This window comes from Hibiscus syriacus, unplaced genomic scaffold (assembly GCF_006381635.1).
Source record: "Hibiscus syriacus cultivar Baekdansim isolate YM2019G1 unplaced genomic scaffold, ASM638163v2 tig00110472_pilon, whole genome shotgun sequence".
Classification (NCBI taxonomy): Eukaryota; Viridiplantae; Streptophyta; class Magnoliopsida; order Malvales; family Malvaceae; genus Hibiscus; species Hibiscus syriacus.
The window spans coordinates 366101-391029 of NW_024062752.1; the positions used below are offsets into that span (position 1 = coordinate 366101).

Below are 24929 nucleotides of genomic sequence, written 5' to 3' on the forward strand. Positions count from 1 at the left end.
AAACATCTACTTAATCTAGTCCATAAGGGTATTTTAGTCATTTTGGTACTCATTTTTATTCCATTGATTTCAGAGCTCGAGGATATCCAATCATTCACGAGCTTTGTAATATTCTTGGGTCGTTTTCATTCCAGGGGTATTCTGGTCATTTTACAGATCCAATGTATGCCAATCATTTCCTTCCGTCTGATCTTATTATTAAGTCAAACTTGTCATTTATTTCAGTCATTTCAAAGAGTTCTGTCAAAAGAACACCATCGATAAATTATTCTTCATGTATTTACTCATAATTCGGAGACTTACGAATTATTAAGAATTTTTTGTATAAACGTACAACTTAACGATGAAACTAGTAATTCATCGATTTAGGCATGACTTCTTGAGTACTTTTCCATTCAGGGTAATTTGGGCTACTTTTCCCTCTTAGGGGTAATTTGTAATTTCTTAACCAAATAATTTTGGTATTAAAACTATTAACAAAGATAATTATAATAAAGAGATTCTAGGGTTTACCTCTTTCCGGATAATCTTCAAACTTTAAAATATTCCTTATCAAACTTCTCGTATCTTGTACAATCCATTTTGCATTTAGAAATCAGTTATCCAGATTTTCTAAGCAAAACTAGCATTTTATATGCACATCTGTAGTTCCATCAGATCAATATGTCTTTACAAAGTTCTTATCCAATATTCCGGGTCAATTCTTGTCTTTTTATAACATAAGGGTGTTTTCGTAATTTTACCCAATCAGAGTATTATCATAATTTCTCGTCCAAGTACCTTTAACATTTAGTCTTTGTTGATATAAAATATAAGTTACATATCCAGGGCTGATTCATGTATCACTAATAAGAGAACTTGTAATTTAATTCTAACAATCCCTCAATTTCTTATAATAGTCGTCCAAGCCTTATTCAGTTACCGAATTTCTACCGCATTCATATCGAGTGTATGAATTAATTAAAAACTCAAATGTGACCAAACATGTTCATTCATGCATTTACCAATATCAACATGTTCCATAAAGCATGAAAATGTAGTAATGTATTACCTCAATTTCCGTGTAATACTGATCGATCATTAAATTCCATTCGAACGCCCATGATCCTTAATTTAACTTCTAATAATTCCTCAAATACATAACAATATAAATTTCATAAAAAACGGGGCTTAATTCCGAAAAACGGATCGAATCAGATGATAAATCAAAATTCTTCTCAGGTCCGAATTTGGCAAAACGGACCCCAAAAACGGACTCATGACATTGAAAAATATCAGAATAGGTATACCTGGAAAAAATCAATGATCGTTCAAGGGCCGGTAAACGCCGGTCAAAGTTCTGGTCAACAGTGGTCAACGTCGGTCAACGGTCAACGGGTCGAGTCGATCATTTGGATCGGGTTGAGTCAGACCGGGTCGGGTCAATGGGTCAAACCGGTTTGGACCGATCAAACTGGTTTTAATGCGTCCAAAATGCGGAAAACCAACGGAAATTGAGTTAAAACCAATGATACTTCCGATTGAAATTAAGGAAGAACGACGTCGATTCATGATAAGAGGCTTGAGGAGTTTTGTTCATCGGTCAACAACGAACAAGATGGTGGTTTCGGTTCGTCGAACGGAGGCCAGACGACGAGTAGATCGGAGATCAAAGTCATTGACCTGGAAGAGGAAAAATGAGAATATTTCTGCAAAAATACATGGGGAAGAGATTTATAATTGTCTCAAAAATAAAATGGTTAAACTATGAGTTTAGCCACTAAATTTCCTATATTTTATAAAATAATCTGTAACTTTGAAATTTTCAATTTAATTCTCAATTTCTTCCCAAAATACCAATTAAATCCATCATTTTATAATTCTAAAATTTAACCCCAAATTGGGGTGTACAACTGGTCTCAATCGAAGACTCTCAGCCTGGAAGAACTGGGATGATCCGTCTCCTGGTGATCTTACTTTTGGCATGACCTTGAGGGAAACCCAGAAACTGTTGTGTGGTTAGGCTCAAAAGAGTACATACGCAGTGGGTTATGGAATGGCAATGATTTTAGTGGGTATCGAAATTTAAGGTGGAATACTATCTTCGATAATAACTTCGTCAGGAACGAAAATGAGGTTTACTTCATACAGTACCTCAAAAACAAATCAGTGATGTCGAGGGGTGTTTTGAACCAAACTGATAGCGCAAGAGAAAGGTACATGGAACCCAGACACTCAAACCTGGCAGCTGTTTGGAAGCATGGCAATTGACAACTGTGACAAATATGGACTTTATGGTCCAAATTGTAACTTTCCGGCTTGTCAATGCCTGACAGGGTTCAGTCCGAAATGGCCCGAAAGATGGAACTCATCGGATATTCCGAAATGGTCCGAAAAAATTATGGTCCTCATAATTGTACTCATTTTGTCACAAACCAAGTTTCAAAAACTAATTGATAAATTAATGAATGGTTTTGAACTTTTAATATGATCTGAGAAACAGAGTCTAATTGTCTACAAACCAATGGTTGGGGTTTTTAATTTTAGGTGTTTTTCCAGAAACATGTATATAAATCAATGAATATAGAAAAAGAGGCACTCGGAATTCCAATTCTATGTTTTATACTCTTTTCAGTTGAAATTGAAGACAAGAATGTGAACGATAAAGCAAATAAAAACGAGAATGAAGATATGGAGCTTGCATTATTTGGGTTTCGGACGATAGCTCAAGCTACTGATACTTTTGCATTTCATAACAAGTTAGGTTAAGGAGGTTTTGGCCCTGTTTATAAGGTAAAAGTTACTGTAATTTAGAATAGTGATATGTAAATATACAATTTTGCAGAAATCTCATTAAAATATTGTAAAATTTTCCAGGGGACACTAGAAAATGGACAAGAAATTGCAGTGAACAGACTTTCAATGAGTTCTGGACAAGGATTGAATGAGTTTAACACTGAAGTAAAGTTGATTGCCAAATTTCAGCATCGAAATCTTGTAAGGCTTCTTGGATGCTGCGCTCAAGGAGATGAAAAAATGCCGTTCTACTAATACATGCCTAATAGAAGCCTCGACTCTTTCATTTTTGGTCTGAATATCATTAGAAAACCTCTCATTGTTTTCACTTCTGCCCTTCAACGATTAAATATGATGTCGGACTAACATGAATGTGTAATTTGTAGATCAATCGAGACGCTTAGTGTTAACCTGGTCCATGCGTTTCCGAATTATATGTGGGATTGCTAGGGGACTACTCTACCTTCACCAAGAGGATTATTCATAGAGATTTAAAAGCTAGTAATGTTCTACTTGACAGTGAGATGAACCAAAAAATTCAGATTTCGGTTTGGCAAGAACTTTTGGAGGAGACCAAACAGAAGCAAGTACAAATAAAGTGGTTGGAACTTAGTAATTGTACTTTTATGCCTCTGCCGTACTATTTTATCCATAAATTCAAATAAAATACTTCATTTTCTTTACCTAACAACATTCTGCTGTGGTTATATGGTACCAGAATACGCTACCGACGGGTTGTTTTCAGTAAAATCAGATGTTTTTAGCTATGGGATATTATTGCTGGAGGTTATAAGTGGAAGAAAGAATAGAGGGTTTTACCATGAAAATGAAAGCGACAACCTTATTGAACATGTAAACATCAACTGACACTCTTATCATTATGTTTTCTCACTTAATCTGAAAATGCTTAAAAGGTTTGAATTTTGCAGCTGGCATGGAGATTGTGGACAGAAGGCTAGCCTTCAGATGTTGCTGATGATTTCTTAGTAGAGACTGGTGATCTACCCGAGCTGTTACGATGCATCCACATTAGTCTTTTATGTGTACAGTCGCATCCAGAGGAGAGACCTTGCATGTCATCCGTGATTCATATGTTGGGAAGTCATAATCAATTGCCTCCGCCTAAACAACCTGATTTCTTGTTTTACAAGAAACGCTTTGAAGCAGATTCTTCACCCGACATCGACAGATCATCCTCAAGAAACGAAATAAGTTTATCGTTATTAGAGGCCCGGTAATAGAATATTGTATGGTTAATTCAATCTATTATTCTTCAAACTATCAGTAACAGTTTATGTCCCAATTGATGCCCGGAGCATCTTTTCTGCAAATGGCTACTGCAGAGAATTTCTTCAATAAAAAGTCAATATGCTCCATTAGAAACCACAAAAGGAAGAATTTTTTTTTACTAATTTCAAACCTCCAACATATAAAACAATTTAGTTTTTATTGCTTTTGTTGTCTTTCATACATGTCTCAAGTATATAGAACAACTTGATTATGAGCATGGAGCATTAATCCGCTTTGGATCCTACCTGGAATACCGGGAAAACCTTTAAAAGGGTCACCACACCAAATCAAGGGAACTATCACTTTTTCAACCTAAGATTCTCTCTCGTCCTCTCTTCCCTAAGGACCAAGTCATTACTCTTTGGCCACCTTAATCACCACCGTCCACAGCTTTCCTCCCACTAGGATGAAAGTGTTTTCCAATTTTCATGATGTTATTAGAGTTTGGAGAATATGCCAAGTCTATATTAGATCAAGGACCTAATCATTACTTTCTGTGGGGATCAACTAAACCTAACTACTTTTACTTGGATGATGGGTCAAGGTTTTGTCATAATCCCAAATGACTTGAAAACCAAAATGCAGAACATAGAATCAAGCCAAAAGCTTTTCTTGTTTGTGTCAACGCGTTACCTACTTTGTGATTTGCTTTGATTGTGAAATGAATACGAGATTAGAATTCGTTAATTTTATTGTTTGTGATTCTTTAGGTAGAAATTTTTAGAATAAATTTTGGGATTATAATTTGTGATATTTTTTTAGTTCACTGATAAATTTTTTAATAATTTGTCTATATGTTAAACTGTGATAATATAATATTTTTTTAATGATTCTTTGGTTATTATAAAATTGAAGTACTAAGTTTATAATTAAACTAATGATCTTAAACAACAAAAATACGATAATAAAAAGAGTTGTTCTTTTCTTGGGTTTCGTGAGATTTAAACTTTATTTTTTTCTCTCTCTCTTCTCATACTTCCACTCTTCTCCATATTTCTTTCCTTTCCTTTACAAAAATGTTGATTCATCTTCTTTTCTTTTCCTTGACCAAAGTGCCTATTTAAAAATATGTCGACTCCACTGTTGACAACTGACAAGATTGACTTTTACACCATCTTCATTACCAATTCTTTCACCCATTCTGCTACTAACTCTTACATCTATCTTTGTTTCCATTGTTTTTGTTGTGATGGATTTTTGTTTTCTTTGGTTTCACGTGATGGGTGGCGTTTTTATCGAAAAATCATCGGTGACCGATATATTTATCGATCTAACATCGGTCAGATTATATTTTTTGATCTAACACCCGTAGCAGTAAAGCGCGCTCCCTGCATCGTGCTATATGCTGATTTGGCGCCACGTGGGGTATAGCGCGCCCCCTGTTCCGCGCTATAGCTGTTTATCTGACACGTGGGGTATAACGCGGTACAGGGGGCGCGCTATACCTTTAATTACCCCCAACCTTCCCTATAAATACCCATCGTTCATTACTTTCATCATATCATATTCTCTCAAATTATCTTAAATTCTCTTTCTGTTTAAGGTATATTTTATAATATTTTTAATATTATGTATTTAATTTATTTAAGCATTTTACTTTATTTATTATTTTACTAATATAATTTTTTTGCAGATATATAATGGAAGGCGGTCTACTTCGCTTGGATGGAAATCATATATCTCGACACTTTACTGATACGGTAACATTTTAACGTTTTAATTTAATTTAAATTATTTGTAATAATTGTTGATTTATTTAATGTATGATTATTAGATTAAGAATTAATTTGTGTAATTATTATTTTTTAGGAGATGGACCGTGTATTAGATCATTTTATTAGGAATCTTAAGTTAGTGATACCTAGCCGTGTCTTGTCGTATTTAGTAGAGGCTGGATTTGGTTACATAGGTAGATATCAGAGTCACTGTAAGATAGAACCAGACCTTATTTCTGCCTTAGTAGAGCGGTGGAGGCCGGAGACCCACACATTCCATCTTCCGTGCGGAGAGTGCACGATTACACTTGAGGATGTTGCTATGCACCTAGGGCTTCTGGTGGATGGAGATGTGATATCATGGATCTCGCAGGGTTCCTGGACTACTTTGTGCCGGGATAATCTTGGACGTGTCCCGGAAAGTTTTATCAGAGGTAGGATACCGTTAAATTGGTTAGATGCCAATTTTCGGGAGTTGAGCGCATACGCCTCTGAGGATGAAGTTAAGATGTATGCACGGGCATGTATACTGTAGTTGATAGGAGGGTTGCCGATGCCGAACAAATTGCGCAACCTAGTTCACTGCATGTGATTGCGACATCTTAGCGACTTACGTCTGGCGGATCATTCAGTTGGGGCTTGACAGTTTTGGCTTTGCTGTACAGGGAGATGTGTGGAGCCACTGACTACAGGCGTAATACTATCGGCGGATGTCTCTTGCTGCTGCAGTCTTGGGCATTGTATCGATTGCCCTTTTTATGTCCCGTTGTGAAGAACCCATTCGTATTTCCACTACTTCTGAGGTAATTATAAAACTGATTTTGTATATTAATAATTTTATACAGCGTATAATAATTGTTTTCCTTGAATAGGTGGTCTACTTATAGGAAAAATCATCAGGAGCTACATGATGATTTAGAAAAAATAAGGGTGCTAATCGATCAGAAGGCTGGCACACATATATGGATTTTAATATTTAAAAATCGATTTTAGATTATAGTTATATAATTAGATTATTATTTTGATAAAAAATTATATAATATTTGTTTTAGTTTGAATGGGTGTCATATGGGGCAGCCTACTACCCTACCTCCCCCTTACCCCATTGCATATGGGAATTGGGTTTTGTTGTTGTTGTTGTTGTATTGTACTGATAATGTGAGGGCGGTGATCCCACCTGAGTTGAGGGGCCCATCAGATGTTTGGATGGCGATGGTCCCTCTGATTTGTTATGCGACTGTCGAGTGGCACTCTATTGATCGCGTGCTCCGGCAGTTTGGTTATTTTAAACCAATTTCGGAAGCACCTCGCAATATGGACGAGTTGCATAGCTTAGATAGACGCGGCAAGACAGATACAGATTGGCTGGTGTGGCATCATGAGTAGGTCGTGTTGTGAGAGGATCGACATCGGCGCCTTCCCCGTAGAGAGCCCATTTTTATGACCTCTTGATGTTTGATGACGATTATTATGAGTGGTTCAACAGTAACGGGAAACCGTTTCTACTTCCTGAGGATGCACGAGGGTAGACCTTTTCGTGACGTCGATAGAGACGTTCACCGACACAGCACCATCGTCCCCCGACTTGTGGACGCAGAGTAGGTGCTTTCGGTTCATCCTCAGCTGCACCAGCAGGACCTTCACAGCAGCCACCGCAGCCATTATGATGCCATAGCCATATATGATGCCGCCGCCTTCCATTACCAGATACAGTCGCCTTCACCTGATTTTATGACCCCGCCGTCACCACCGTCACAGATGACCCCTCCTGGAGGCTATTATGGGTCTATGTTTGTATATCCAACTTGGGGTTCATATATGATATTTGGCGGGTTCAGCCTCATCACCCATGGCCCTAGCACAAACACCTCTTGTACAGTTTTCACACTCAGCGATGTCTGGGTTTTATGAGTTTTCCCAGTTTTCGCAGGCCGGTGGGATAGTCAGTCATACACCTCCAGGGTCCTTATTCTATGGAGGTGGTTCATCTTCATCAGCTCCTCATCAACCTAATGTACCTGCTCAGGACGATGACGATGATGACGACGACGACGACGATGATGACGATGACGACGATGACGACGATGACGACGATGACAATGACGACGACGACGATGACAGCGAGGAGTCAGAACCAGTGATATGAAGAAATCATCCTCGAGACCGACAACCACCTCCCTACAGAACACATTCACGACGCAGGCATCGATAGATTTTTTTATTATATTTGTATTTACTTTATTTTGTTAAATTGTAATTTTTTATTATTTCTCATTTAATACTTACTTTATTTTGTTAAATTTGTTGGACTTTTTTTATTGTATTACAGTTAATTTTGTTTATTACCATTTAATATCAGTTATTGTAATTTGATTATCATTTACCATTTAATTCTTATTGTAATTTTGTTGTTTTTAAATAGCAAATTATTATTAGTTTGATAAAATTTAATGTTGTGTTCATTTTTTTAATCTTCATCAGCGATTATCTAATGACATTAACTTGAAGTAAATGCAAATTAAAGTACAATAATTATTATTTGATAAACAAATACATCATTTCCTTATCAATTGTTACTTGATGACAACAAAAGTGGATATGTTTTTCTTGTGTGTCCTGAGTTTCTACAATGGCCACATCTTCTGTCTTGTCAAGATCTTTCTCGAATATCCATATCGCAATGAATTCGATTGGATTTTGAATGACCACGCTCCCTCAATAAGCTCGGATTTGGTTCAATCGGAAGCCAATCGTGAACCTCATCAGGGTCTTTGTCATTACCTATGGGGGGAAACTCAAATTCGTATACCATAAAAGCTTCATATAGTAGGTATACGAGATCCAAAAAATGGTTATAGTCTTGATGTGTATGCGAGCAAGCTGCTATCACATGAGAGCATGGATACTTCAGAGCTTGAAAAAACCCGTAGTCGCACGTTCTGTCCCTTAGATTTACTCTTAACGACACAACTTCAATCCCTTGAAGAGGTCGCAGCAACTCTGTGACATGAAACATTTCATGCCTTCTAGAGAAGCTTGTTACAGACATTTCATTTGATGCAGCAATTTTTTTTTCTGTAGATCTGCAACTAATCTAGGGTGATAGACATGACCCCCTTGCATCCAGGTTTGAGCTTGTCCCCCGAGCTTCGCAAAAAGTATCCCCAAACGAAAATATATAGTTTTTACCAAAGCGTTACAGGTAAGTGACGTGCACCCTTTAAGGTTGAATTGATTGCCTCAGCCAAGTTGGTCGTCATGTGTCCATATCGATATCCACCATCATATGCGTTCGTCCACATTTCTTTATCGATGAGGCTGATGTAATCGTATCATTCCTCGTTCTTCGCTCGCAAATCTTGAAGCATTGATTCAAACGTTCGAGGAAGTAGTTCGTAACCTGATCAAAAAATGTATAACTTACTAACTTGCTTTCTTTGCAAAATTAAAACGATTGAAAGAAAACAAACTACATCATCTTCACTTACCCATGCACATAATTAATTGAAGCTCATCATTCTTCTTGTACCTTCCATGATAGTTCGCAGCAATGTGTCGGAGACAATACCTATGTTGGACAAAGGGTGGTTGCCACATTGGACCCAAAGACTCCATTGCTGCTTTGACCCCAGCTTCGTGATCTGAAATGACACAGATGTTTTACCTCGTGATAACATGTGCACGTAAATTTCGGAGGAAAAAAGCCCAAGAATCTGTATCTTCTCCTTCGACAAGAGCAAAAGCAACTGGAAGAATGTTGCGATTATCATCTTAGACAACTACCAATAATAAAACTTGCTTGTATTTTCCATACAAGAAAGTCCCGTCGATCTGGATCACAAGCTTGCAGTATTTGGCAGCATTAACGCACTGTGGGTAACTCCAAAAAACCCGATAGAATTGGCTTCGATCGCGAAGAACTCGATCATTATGGTATGCATAAGAGCTTTCGAAGTCCACAATTATCCCAGATTCAACGTCCGCACCAGCCTAAACCAACCTGGAAGTTCGTTGTAAGATGTATCCCATTCGCCATGAAGTTTGACAATGGCATTTTGTTTTGCCAACCAAGCTTTTTTATAGGATACAGTGTACCCATACTGCGATTGTATAGCTGAAATCAACACAGTAACAGCTATATGAGAGCTTGCTTTTACCATGTGTATGATGGCTTGGCATATCATTTCAGAGTCCAAGTTGGGATGATCTTGGTTGACCCCTCCAGCATAACATGTGTGAGGACCGTTGTATACTGTTAGTTCCCATATGATATTTTTCCTCTTCATTTTCGATACGCGAACCATCCAATTGCATCCATTTTCACGTCGGGCACAATAACATACATATTTTTCAGTCGTCAATTGATTGACTCTGGACTGAACAGAATTACGGATATTGTAATTTTTTATAGCTATCACCTCTTCTTCTTTGCTTGAAAACTCCATGCCTAAATATAACTCACCGTTATTTATTGATGAGTAATATCCATAGTCACGAGATGAGGCATATCCGCAAATTCTGGCCCGTACATTGCACCATAATCAGCTTCATACATGTGTGCAGGAGGGTTAGTTTGTGCCACATTTCCTGGAACTTTATCATCATCGGAGTTGAATTACGGTGATTCTGGGTAAATGAATAGTCCAGTCTCAGTACCATCCGCACCAGGCTCACGAAGCGGTTCTTCTGGTGGAGATGATGGTTCCTTCATGCTCTCCACATTTAGGTCGAAGAACCTACTACTTGCACGCCTTCCCCTTGAACTGGAAGGCATATCGACATTGACGTCGAAAAAGCTCGCAGTCAAATGCCTCCCTTGGAGCTTGAAGCCATCGTGTCAAATGGAAACTGCACAGATGGTTGCGTCGATGACATCTCCATATGGTCAAAGAAATTTGCAGATGAATGTCTTACCCTTGAACTGGACGCGGTGTTGCCATACGGATTGTTCGTAAACCCACCTCGGTACATATCGTAAGGAGTTGCGGATGAATGTCTCCCCATTATGGCATTAAAATAATTACACATTACTGTAGTCGAGCTGTCAACTTGTTCAGCCAGCCCATAGTGGGAGCTTAATGATTGACCCCGAACAACATGCACTTGAACAAAATGTGCATACATCTCAATAGCGACGTCTGAATAATTACTTTGAGCTTCAACCATCATTTGAACATCATCATTGTTCGAAAGTTCGAACGCTGTATAAGATAATGGCAACAATGATGTTGGAAATCTGTATTGTAACGACGACATTCTTCTACTACTTCCAACATGAATCTTCCTCGAAATCTTCGTTATCAGCTCCTCAAGAGTTATGTTTCCGTTGAATAATATTTTAACACGCTCATTTGATACGAAAACAATGCCAGTTTCATCTTCTCGAATTTCACCATCATAATAAACAATAGCTGAAAGTCGCGCCATTCTTTGAGTTTAAAAGTGCGGCAATATTATATCTGCAAAAAAATATAACTGAAACAAACCTGATTAAATAAATTATATATAAACGAAAATATAACACAATAAATTTTTTACACATCAACGTAAATAATTTAAATAATATAATTTATATTATTACATGCACTGCAAAACTATTTTGACGTATGCTCCTGCTTTTCAAAAATTAATTGAAAATAATTAGTATAATATTTTTTTAAATAATCATAATAAACAATAAGTATAATAAAAAAATTTATAACAAAATTTATAACGAAAAATTGCACAAACTTCTAAATCAAATATGAGAAAATTACCAGAATTATTACTCGTTGACAGAATTGATGTATTAATTTATAAGTTGAGAGGAGAGATGTGAGAAACTTAACCGGGAGTGAAGGGTATTTATAACATATAAGGCGTGGTACCTGCACCGCGTTATATGTAATTATTCAGATAAAAGGTATAGCGCGGTCCGCGCTAAATATAATTCGTACCAAGGTATAGCACTGAGCAGGGGCGGCACTATACCCCTACGTGGCGTATAACGCGGAACAGAGGGCGCGCTATACCCACGTGTAAGCCATGTCAGCGTATAGCGCGGTACAGGGGGTGCGCTATACCCCACGTGACGCCAAATCAACATATAGCGCGGGGTAGGGAGCGCGCTTTACTGCTACAGGTGTTAGATCAGGAAATATAATCTGACCGGTGTTAGATCGGTAAATATACCGGTCACCGGTGATTTTTCGGGGAAAAACGTCGTGATGGGTTTCTATTTTCTTTGGTTTGCTGTGATAGGTTTCTACTTCTTTTATTTTTTGCTGTAATGAGTTTTTGGTACACTAATTTCATCGGTTCGGTATGCGAACGAATCATAAATTAGAATAAACGAATTGGAACGAGATTCATAGGGCTAAGAAGAGAATTAGGTAACACTGGATTAAGATTATTTGGTATTTAAGTTTATTTAATAAGTAAATACTTATTTTAAGAAATATATTTTATGAAATAAGTTTTTTGGCGACTAAATATTTGATCCTATAAGTATAGGATAAATCTTAACTTTTAGAATTATGGAAGATAACTATTTTGGAGAGATATAATAAAATTTTTATTTATGTAACTTCTGAAATTTTTATTATGTAATTTTTATTATGGAGAAAGATATAAATGGATTTTGGAAAAGTGATATAACATACTCTATTTTTTTTGTATAGATATTGATTTTTAGGATATTTGTGATATAATATATTTGTGACTTTTATGGTATTTATGTTTATAGCGGATTATTATTATTCTTATCCATAAGATAAATAAGATTGAATCGCATTAAATCTTATCTCTTGTGTGATTTTTTTTGTATTAATATCACTTTATTTATTTATTTTCACATTGAATTTCTAACCGTGATCATAGTAATAAAGCCAGAAGCATGATCACCTATGTGAAAACAATACTAGCATTTAAAACATGTTCAAATCTTGTTTGACCCAATATTTTCTGCAATTTGTAGGAAATTGCATACCTTGTTTAAGTTATACAACCTATAAATTATACTTTTGATGCAATCAGCAAAACTTTCACAGAAATGTCTGACGAAAGACTTTTACATTTTGGTAATCATGTTCAAATATGAATTAATAATTATTGATATGATAATCTCGACCACAAGTTTTTTTCTTTCCTTTCGTTTTTATGACAAGTATAGAAGTAGAAATGCATGTTATTTAATTGCACTATGAATGGTACTTTGTCAAGCCCATAGTTTTATATTTCTATAGTCTACAGGTAGACTATTTGAACCCCATACCAACATTGTTTTTAAGGTTAAACTATTGCAAAGTTAATTTCAGTTCCAGCAGGTGAGAAAGGGATGTTTCTCAACAGTCTGAATTTAAGTAAATTATAAATAAGCTGTTATGATCGAAGTTAGGAGAGAAACAGAAATGGGGACAAATCAAGGGTTAGTGATTTATGGACATAAATTGGAAAAAATGAGAATTGAGAAAGTGAAGTTAATATTACCAAAGGAAAAACGACGACGTTGGGCATTTGGTGAAGATAGGAATCTAGTTGAGAAGAAAGCAAATGAACCAAAGGTGGAGATCCATTCAGAGAAGCCCATAAGCAGAATTTCTACCAATTTAATATCAGGTTGAACTATCTCCTTTAGTTCAACTGTTGAGAAACGTAACTTGATCACCTTCAGGAACTGATATTAAGTTTACAATAATTTAACCTTAAAATCTATTTTGGTATGAAGTTAATATTAAACATGTCTGACCCAGAATCATTCAGAGTGCATTTCTTTCAAACTTTTTCTGATTGCATCGAAAATATAATTTATAGGCGGTATAACTTAAACGACAATGTATTCAATTTCCTAGAGATTGCAGAAAATATAAGATTTGATCATGTTCCCACACATTGCTTTCACACAAACAAGGAAAGCTTTTGGCTTGATTCTATGTTCTGCATTTTGGTTTTCAAGTCATTTAGTTTGATTGAAAATAAGAAATAATTTTTTAATGTTGATTTATAGTAGGAAACATGATTTAAATAAATTTCTACTAAATAAATTTTTATTTTAAGCAAATAACTATTCCTATAAGTATATATTAGAGATTAGAGCGGAAAGTTAAGTCTATTTATGAAAATTCTGTTGTATTCTTCTATTTTTGACATTAGTGAATATTTTTTATGTCCATGATTTTTTTTCAAAAGAGTGTTTTCCGTAAAATCTTGATGTCTATTTTATTGTGTGATCATTATTTCTTGTTGTTAGCATTTAATAAATTGTATCATAATGTTTAAGTTGTTTGTCTCGATCACGATAATGTTGCCTTAAAATATGAAATTTCGTTGTTTGATCGTAACATCATATTTCAGAAGGAAAAAAAATCTAATTTAACTAGACACTTTTTGAATTTAAAAAATATATAAATGCTTCAGTGCAGTGACAGATGTAGGTATGAACTAGGATGGTATCCACCTTGAAATTTTATTTGTGTTTATCTCATACGATTTTTTTATTAATACATACGTGCTTACCACAAAAATATTTCTAAATCTGTCATTGCTGTGGTAGAAATGAAGCTCTGAGAATTTGTAAAGACTATTTTGTTGGAAATAAACAGTTGTCAAGTTTTGTGTTCTGCGAAGTTCAATAGTTTTAGATAATATATTTGTTATTTCCCTCCTCCGTGTTAGAGGACGACATTATTGGTGAAAACATTTCGACTAAATCAAGTGGAAGACAATTGAATGCATAACGATTCTAGAAAATCAATTCAAAATCTTCAAAACCCAAGAAAAAAATAAGGGTAGATCAATTTGGTTTGGAGCTAACCATTAAACATTTTAATTAGTCCAACTGAAAATTTACCCAAAAAAGTAAGTTAAAGGAATTTGATAATTGGTTCTGCGAAAAGAAAAAAGATAAATAGACTTAGACCACAAGAACTAGTCTGACCAAGAACCATTCATACTGCATCTAAAAAAAACATGCAGTTTACTTCTACATGGTCCAGAACCGAAGTCAAGTCTTTCATAAGACTTTCAACAAACAAAAACAGTCTTGCATTAGACTTTTGCCAAACTTTTGCACAGAAACATAATATACAGGTTACCTAAAATTATAAGCGGTGACGAACGCGAGATTTTTTGTTAAAATGATGAATTATAAAATTTTAAAGAATATAAATATATTATCAATAGAAAATATATATAAATTATATGAGAATTTGAAATTTTTAAAGAGGCGATCACCCTGATTTATCTCTACTATAAGGTATGTCTTCTGAATTCATTATCTGAACTATATGAAGCTTAGCTTTGATCCTTCAAATATCAATAAATGAAATAAACAAAACAATCTTATAAATTAGTTTTATTGAATTTTAAATCTGGGAGCAACGTAATCGGTTGGAATGGGTAGCATAACAGACTGAAAAAACAATAAACCTTTTCTTATCGAGCCTCTAATAAAGATAAACTTATTTCGTTTCTCGAAGAAGATGCGACGATGTCGGATGAAGAATCTGCTTCCAAGCGTTTCTTGTAAAACAAGAAACCAGGTTGTTTAGGCGAAGGCAATTGATTACGACTTCCCAACATATGAACTACGGATGACATGCTCGGTCTATCCTCAGGATGCAGCTGTACAATAAAAGGCTAATGTGGATGCATTTAACAGTTCGGATTGATCTCCAGTCTCTACTAAGAAATCATCAGCAACATCCAAAAGCTTGCCTTCTTTCCATAATCTCCATGCCTGCAGCAAAATTCAAACCTTTTAAGCATTTTCAGATTAAGTAATAAAACATAATGATAATAGTATCTGTTGACATTTACATGTTCAATAAGGTTGCCGCTTTCATTTTCATGGTAAAACCCTCTATTCCTTCTTCCGCTTATAACCTCCAACAATAATATCCCATAGCTAAAAACATCTGATTTGACTGAAAACAACCCATCGGTTGCGTATTCTGGTGCCATGTAACCACTGCAGAATGTTATCAGATAAAGAAAATGAAGTATTTTATTTGGATTTATTGATCAAATAGTCTGGCAGAGGCATAGATGTACACTTACTAAGTTCCAACCACTCTATTTGTACTGGCTTCTGTTTGGTCTCCTCCAAAAGTTCTTGCCAAGCCAAAATCTGATATTTTTGGGTTCATCACACTGTCAAGTAGAACATTACTAGCTTTTAAATCTCTATGGATAATTCTCAACCTAGAGTCTTGATGAAGGTAGAGTAGTCCCCTAGCAATCCCGCATATAATTCGGAAACGCATGGACCAGTTTAATACTTCACGTCTCGATTGATCTAGAAATTACACATTCATGTTAGTCCGACATCATATTTAAACATTGAAAAACAAAAAGTGAAAAGAATGAGAGGTTTTCTAATGATTTTCAGACCAAAAATGAAAGAGTCAAGGCTTCTATTAGGCATGTATTCGTAAACCAGCATTCTCTCATCTCCTTGAGCGCAGCATCCAAGAAGCCTTACAAGATTCCGATGCTGAAGTTTGGCAATCAACTTTACTTCATTCTTGAACTCGTTCAATCCTTGTCCAGAACTCTTTGAAAGTCTCTTCACCGCAATTTCTTGTCCATGTGCTAGTGTCCCCTGGAAAGTTTTACAATATTTCAATTATCGAGCTTTCAATAAAATTGTATGCTTATAGGTCACTATACTAAAATACGATAACTCTCACCTTATAAACAAGGCCAAAACCCCTTCACCTAACTTGTTACGAAATGAAAAACTGTCAGTAGCTTGAGCTATTGTCCCAAACTCAAATATTGCAAGCTCCATGTCTTCATTCTCGTCTTTATTCTCTTTACATTTAGATTCTTGTCTTCAACTTCATCTGAAACAATATAAAACATAAGAGTTGGAATTCACTCTGCCTCTTTATCTATATTGAATTCCTACTGATAATTTATATACATGTTTCTTGACTAACTCCTAAAATCAAAATACCACAAACACTTGGTAACATATTCTCATAAGAGTATTGAATATGAGCTTCCATCTACCTTCCAAAAATTTTAGTTGACTATACTTATGTTAGGCACACTCGTATCCACAACACACTCGACTTCAAGTAACATAGATTAGCAAAATGATTTTGGTAATTGTAGATAAAAACAAAATGAGTACATTAATGGGGATTATAATTAATGTTACCTTTTAACTTTCCCCTGCTTCTCCAAATGTAACAAACGACTAACAGAATCCCCAAGAATGCTGCAATTACAGTTGCAAGTATGATGGCAAGCACAATAGCCTTTTTCTTCAGTTCTGTCATTATGTCAAGAGGCACAAATAATAATTACTTATCACACAAAAAACCAAAACTAATTACCGCGAGATGTAATAAGAACATGTTCTAGCATTGTGAACCAGTACCTGTTTCTGAAGCAGACACTCTGATGTAAGATTCAGACCCTCTGATTGCAGTTGTTTGGTATCAATCAGATTACCAAACCACATGGCGCAGCCTCTACCGGTTGTAATATCTAAATTAGTGTAGGCCATACAAGAACAATTACTCAAGCACTTTTCCCTACATTCCTTGAGATTCATAGTTTTATTAACCCAAGAATTTGTTGTGTCTCGGGTTTTCACGTTGCGAATTCTGATAAACCCATCTCCTTTCTGGCAGTTCAATGGCTTAATGTGTACACACCCTCCGGAATAATCTGATGTGTTCCATCTTTCGGGCCATTTTGGACTGAACGCTGTCAAACATTGACAAGCCGGAAGTTTATTGCTATCACAGTTCCCATTTGGACCACAACGTTCATAATTGTCACAATAGTCACTTGGGAAGGTATCAAACTGCTTCCAGGTTTGAGTATCTGGGTTCCATGTGTATCTTTCTCTTGCTTTTTCAGTTTGGTTCAAACCAACCCTGGACATCACTGATTTGTTTTTGAGGGAAAATGTGTAGTAAACCTCATTTTCGTTCCACACAAAGTCATAATTAAAGATCGGATTCAACCTTGTATTCGGTGCCCCACTAAATCCATTGCCAATCCATAACCCACTCACAGCGTATTTTTGTAAGCCTTTCCTTAGCACCATTTGTGGGCTTCCTTCAAGTTCTACACCATAATTAAGATCACCTGGAGACGGATCATCCCAGTTCTTCCAGGCTGAGAGTCTTCGATCAAGACCAGTTCTTAAATCAACACCGATTTTCATCCCAGGTAACATTGTATCTGACGGATAATCAAAGCTTTGCCATAAGTAATTCTCTGGATTACCATCGTTTCCATCTCTGACAACAAGATTACCAGAATCCAAGAGCTGCAATACTGGATTCTGAACACTTCTTGTCGTATTACTCGACCAAACAGCTGTTGTGTTCTGAACTTGAAGCACCATTTTGCCACTACTTTCTATCTTCAACAAGCCGGAGGAATCATTTATTGGGTTTATCCTGTTTGCAACCCAAACAACAGTTTGCATGGGGTCGTTGTTGTACCAGATTCCCAGGTAGCGGTTCGTAGAATTGCCAGGAGAGAAGAAACCCAAAGCAAAGCTTCCACCATTGGAGACTAAGGTCATGCTATCAGTGAGTGACTCCGATGGAGAAATGGTGTCGATTGCAGAAGCTTTTGAGAAGATGATGAGGAAACAACAAACACTGTAAAAATAGAAACCTGTTTCCATGGATGTCTAGTCTGGTAGCTAACTCCTTGCAGAATTAAGCACACAATCCATTTGACTGACCATTCTAAATGCAAGTCATTAGTCTTGAATAAATGATACACATGGAATTTGATTAATAAAATGTTGCAAGTCTTTATCAATAACGTCAGAGGCTACAAGTATTTTATACTCCGACTTTGAAGATGCTTATTTATAATTTTCCAATGGTTCAGACTGTTAAGAAACATCCCTTTCTCTCCTGCAGGAACTGGAATTAAGTTTGCAATAATTGAACCTTAAATTCTAACCCAATATTGCTACTAGGGTTGGCAATTTAAAAAGAAACGCTAAAATAATTTCAATTTAGACTACAAGAATATAAAACTGTGAGTTTGACCAAGGGCCATTCAGAGTGCAATTAAATAACAAGCATTTCTACTCCATGACTTATCCAAAAAATCAAGTCTTTCATCAGACATTTCACAAAACTTTTTCTGATTGGATCAAAAACATAATTTATAGGCTATAACCAAAGCTATAAGATATGTGTTCTCAATTTCCAGGAAATTGCAAGAACATATTGTCTCGAGGGTCAATTAAGATTTGATCATCTTGCATTATCCGTCAAGATTGGTTTTCTAGTTCAAGGGTTCTTTAGTTTCAACCAAACGTTGTAAAAAGAAATCTTTGGGACTCCAAAGCTTTGACCAACCTTTTTTTCTCGATGCGTAATTTTAATTAACAATAAATATTTTATCATTCGACCCATAAATGAGGAAGGCTGTAAAAGCTGGTATCTTGACTCGACTCTACAAATTAAAAGGATGCAATCTACAAATTAAACTTCATCTCTTCTCATATTTGATAGAGATAATCACTACCATATAAAAGATCATCACTAAAGAGTCATCTCTCTTTATTTTGACAAACGCTGAAACCTTAAACTCCCATACACTTGGTTTATACATTATGAAACTGTGTTTCTTAGATCATATAAATTGTTCAAAACAAATTATCAAGAAGCTTTTGAAGGTGACAATTTGTAAGAAATTTAAGAAAAAAGGTAAAAGGATCATGAACAATTATAGACTCTTCGTCTTTCTTAATTATCCATGACCAACATATTCTCAAACTTATGAAACATGACCCTCCATCTACCTTCCAAAAACAGAAAAACTCATAGAAGTCAAATATACTCGAGGTGAAAACATACTTGAGCTAGTAACATAAATGAGTGTGCCCAAAGTTTCAGGTGGGACAGAAATTGTTACTGTTGCAGCTTAACAGATTAAATGAACCATACAATCTTTTTCATTTTTACCGAGCCTCGAACACTGATAAACTTATTTCATTTCTTGAGGACGTCCCATCGACGTCAGTTGAAGAACCAGGTTGCTTAGGCGAAGGAAATTCATTATGAGTTCCCAACATATGAACCACGGATGACATGCTCGGTCTATCCTCAGGATGCACTTGTACGCATAAAAGGCTAATGTGGATGCATTGTAACAGCTAGGATTGATCTCCAGTCTCTACTAAGAAATCATCAGCAACATCCAAAGGCTTGCCTTCTTTCCATAATCTCCATGCCTGCTGCAAAATTCAAACCTTTTAAGCATTTTCAGATTAAGTGAGAAAACATAAATGATAATAGTATCTGTTGACATTTACATGTTCAATAAGGTTGCCGCTTTCATTTTCATGGTAAAACCCTCTATTCTTTCTTCCACTTATAACCTCCAACAATAAAATCCCAAAGCTAAAAATATCTGATTTTACTGAAAACAGCCCATCAGTAGCGTATTCTGGTGCCATTTAACCACTGCAGAATGTTATCAGATAAGGAAAATGAATTCTTTTATTGGGATTTATGGATCAAATTGTATGGAAAAGGCATAAAATTACACTTACTAAGTTCCAACTACTCTATTTGTACTGGCTTCTGTTTGGTCTCCTCCGAAAGTTTTTGCCAATCCAAAATCCGAAATTTTTGGGTTTATCTCGCTGTCAAGTAGAACATTACTAGCTTTTAAGTCCCTATGAATAATCCTCAGTGTCGAGTCTTGATGAAGGTAGAGTAGTCCCCTAGCAATCCCGCATATAATTCGGAAATGCATGGACCAGTTTAATATTTCACGTCTCGATTGATCTAGGAATTACACATTCATGTTAGTCCTGCATCTTATTTAATCATTGAAGAACCAGAAGTGAAAACAATGAGAGGTTTTCTAATGATTTTCAGACCAAATATGAACGAGTCCAGGCTTCTATTAGGCATGTATTCATAAACCAGCATTCTCTCATCTCCTTGAGTGCAGCATCCAGGAAGCCTTACAAGATTTCGATTCTGAAGTTTGGCAATCAAATTTACTTCGTTCTTGAACTCGTTCAATCCTTGTCCAGAACTCTTTGAAAGTCTCTTCACTGCAATTTCTTGTCCATTTGCTAGTGTCCCCTGGAAAATTTTACAATATTTGAATGAGCTTTGAATAAAATTGTATGCTTAGAGATCACTGTACTAAAATACAGTAACTTTCACCTTGTACACAGGGCCAAAACCTCCTTCACCTAACTTTTTACGAAATGAAAAATTGTCGGTAGCTTGAGCTAGCTTGTTAATTCTTCGATCTTATGGATTTATTGTTGTTAATTTGATTGTGTTATGCTTATTTTCGTGCAAGGTCTTACACTCCAGAATTATAATAAAACGGGCACATTCTTTATTTTTTATTATTATTTGCTAACTGCGGGAGACAAGACATGATTCTGGGCATGACACAGTTTGACGTCAGCACTTCTAGAAAATTTAGTCAGCGTTTCTAGAAGCATGAATGGATTGGCCGCACGTTTCTGGAATTCAGATTTGGATTAAACTCAAGTTTTAGGATAATATTTTAAACATTATATTTTATCTTTGTTTTAGGTACTTTAGTTTAAATAGTTTTAAGTGTTTTAATTAGGATTTATTTCTTTATTTTAAGAATTATCCTTAGATTGTTTTTAGGAATTTGAATGTTATAAATACCCTCTCAGGGTAAGCCTAGAAACATATATTTCTTATCTGAGAATAAAATCTTATTTTTCTCTCTATTTTTTGCATATTTCCTTGATTTCCCTTTAAAATTTTGTTTTCAAATATACTAAGTATGACTTTGGTTATACTTAGCTAAATTTCTTTTAAGCCGAGGGCTAAAGTGAATGTTCCAAACGTGAGAATTGTAAGGTACTTAAATCGTTTCGGATTTTTCTCTCTGTTTTCTGGGCTTATTTTTCAAATCAAAACGATTTTCAACATTGGTCTGGATATTGTTATGGTTAACGTTGGAAGAAGGATTGACTTATTGAAGCACATTCAACTTCCTCAGAGCACACTTAGCAAAATTGTTTGCTAAGAGGAAATGAAGATCGGAATCAGTTATTGTTGAAACAACATAATCCGAGTCGGCAGCGAGGAATTGTTCTTGTAGTAACCGACGTAAATCTTGAAGTAAAGGTCAGTTTTGATGATCCGAGGAATTTGAGGCAAAACTGAAGTCTGAGACTGCTTTTACAATAAATTTTCTTTATTCATATCTCTTTTATTTATTTTTAATCTTTATCTTTTGTTCTTTAAATAATTTAAAAACCCTTTTATATTTATTACTATTAATATTTATTATTTTATTATTTTTCCTTTTTAAATTATAATTATTTATTTTATTATATGTTTTCATCTTCATCTAAAATTTTATTTTCTTTTAAATCAAGAAAGAATTTTACTAAATCAAAAACACCGCAATCCTGTCGATCGACCCTACTTTTCTATACTACATTATCCTTTCTATTTATTAAGAAACGACGGTTATCAGTACCAAACTCAAATACTGCAAGCTCTATGTCTTCATTCTCATATTATTCTCTTTATCATTTAGATTCTTGTCTTCAAATTCATCTGAAAACAATATAAAAAACATACAGTTGGAATTCCCGCTACTTCTTTATCTATATTGAATATTGATTGATATATGTACATGTTTCTGGACTAAACCTAAAACAAAAATACCCCAAGCACTTGGTTTATGCACTATGAGACTGTTTCTTTGATCATATAAAAAGTTAAATACCATCCATTATCGATTAGTTTTTTAAAAGTTACGTATTTGTAAGAAATTAAGTAAAAAGGTAAATGGATCAATAATATTGTTCAATTTTTTCTAGGAAAATGGGGTCAAAGTTAAGATTTTCTATCATGAACAACTTTTGACAACTCATTTTTTTCTTGAAGTGTCCATGTCTAACATTTATCTCTGATATGAGTAAGAAACATGAGCTTCATCGACCTTCTAAATACATAGAAAACCTCGGATAACTCGAATATACTTGTGATGGGCATGCACTCATTTCTAACACACTTGAGTTCAAGTAACATAGATTAGCAAAATGATTTTAGAATTTGTAAAAAAGAACAAAATGAGTACATGAATTAGGACCATAGTTAGTGTTACCTTTTAACTTTCTCCTACTTCTGCAAATATAACAAACGACTAAATGGAACCCCAAAAGGGCAGCAATTACAGTTGCAAGAATGATGGCAAGCTTCACATTAGCCTTTTTCTTCAGTTCTGCCATTATGTAAAGATGCATAAATATTAATTACTGTTGCAATCGTTTCAAAAAATCGTTCTAACTTTGTAAACCAATACCTGTTTCTGAAGCAGACACTCTAATGTAAAGATCCTGACCCTCTAATAGCAATTGTTTGATATCAATCAGATCACCAAACCACATGGCGCACCTATTGAAAGATAAAAGCAAATGGGTGGCTGGAAAGTCATAGCAGCCGGTGGCTGCTTTTGTTTTTTTAATTATTATTTTGTTGAATTATGCAAGGGATAATTATAATATTTAGTCACTAAATTTTAGGATATTTATAATTAGTCCTTAGATTTCAACTATAAATACCCTAACTCATTTAACTTCAAAACCATCCCAAAGCATTCTAGCTTTCTTCCAATACTAGAAAATTTAGAGAGTTTCTTGAGAGTTGTTTTCTTCTTTTTATCAAGAGAGAATTATCATTGTTTTCTCCTTGGTAAATCGAGAAAGTTGTAATTCCTATTTTCTCATAGTGAAATTCTTCTACCGTTGCCCGTAGTTTTTACCCTATATTATTTAGGGGTTTTCTACGTAAATTTTGTGTCTTCTTTATCTTCATTTTTATTTTCTCAAATTATCAGTTGTGATTTTGCTCTATCCGATAGCCGTCTTCCGCAACAGCAACCACTACCCGTTGTAACATCTAAATTAGTGTAGGTCATGCAAGAACAGTTCCTCAACCATTTATCCCTACATTGCTTGAGATCCATAGTTTTATTAACCCAAGACTTTATGGTGTTTGGGGTTTTCACGTTGCCAATTTTGATAAACCCATCTCCTTTCTGGCAGTTCAATGGCTTACTGTGTATGCTCCCTCCGGAATAATCCGACGAGTTCCATCTTTCGAGCCATTTCAGACTGAATCCTGTTAAACATTGACAAGCCGGAAGCTTATTGCTATCACAGTTCCCATTTGGACCACAACGTCCATATATGTCACAGCACCCATTTGGAATGATTAGAGAAAGCTGTCAGGTTTGTGTCTCTTGGTTCCATGTGTACCTTTCTCTTGCACTTCCATTTTGGTTCAAAACAGCCCTCGAAATAAATGATCTATTCTTGAGGAAATATATGTAGTAAACCTGATTTTCATTCCACACAAAGTCGTAACCAAAGATCGGACTCGATCTTAAATTCGTAGCCCTGCTAAATCCATTGCCATTCCATATCCCACTCAGAGAGTACTTTTCCAAGCCTTTCCATAGCAGTAATTATGGGCTTCCAAAACACTTATTCAAAAATTGAGATATATGGCGCACGTTAACGGTTTTCTCTGGGTGCACATTAGCAGGTCTAATGGAACCCAATTCCACCGTTGATCCGCCGACGATTTCTCCCGATTTTCTTCATTGTTCATTTATGTTCATCTTCTTGTTCGTTCATTGTTCTTCATTGCTTGATTAATGGATTGGCGTAAGTTGTTTGGAGGCTCGACAAATCAAAACCTAGATTATTTTCCACCCAAACTTCGCGATGGTATTCCGACTGTCTCCCCGCCTTCAGAGATCCTCGAAGAAGGAATTTTCGAGTGGAGATTGTCTCTTGTGGGCCAATTTCTTGGAGCTGCTCCAAGCTTTACCTCTCTTCATTGGACAGTGGAAAGCTTATGGAGTAAAGCTTTGATGGGAACCCGATCGATTACAGGTGAGTTCTGCTGGAAACAACATCTTTGTTTTCTCTTTTTGTAGTGAATCTGCTAGAGACTGGGTATTGCAAAATGGTCCATGGCATGTGCAAAATAAGCCCTTAATACTTAGGAATTGGGAGCCTAACCTTAAACGGCTTAGTTTCAATTTGTCTAAAATCCCAGTGTGGGTACATCTATTCAACGCTCCACTCGAATTATTTTCTAGAACATGCTTAAGTTATATTGCAAGTGCCATTGGAGTTTCTATCTCCAT

At 35.6% G+C, this 24929-nt stretch overlaps 1 pseudogene; it reads right to left on the reverse strand.

Annotated features, from left to right (window-relative positions):
• Positions 1-24385, reverse strand: part of LOC120127715 — a 34398-nt pseudogene extending 10013 nt beyond the window's left edge.
• Positions 24386-24929: the final 544 nt, after the last annotated feature.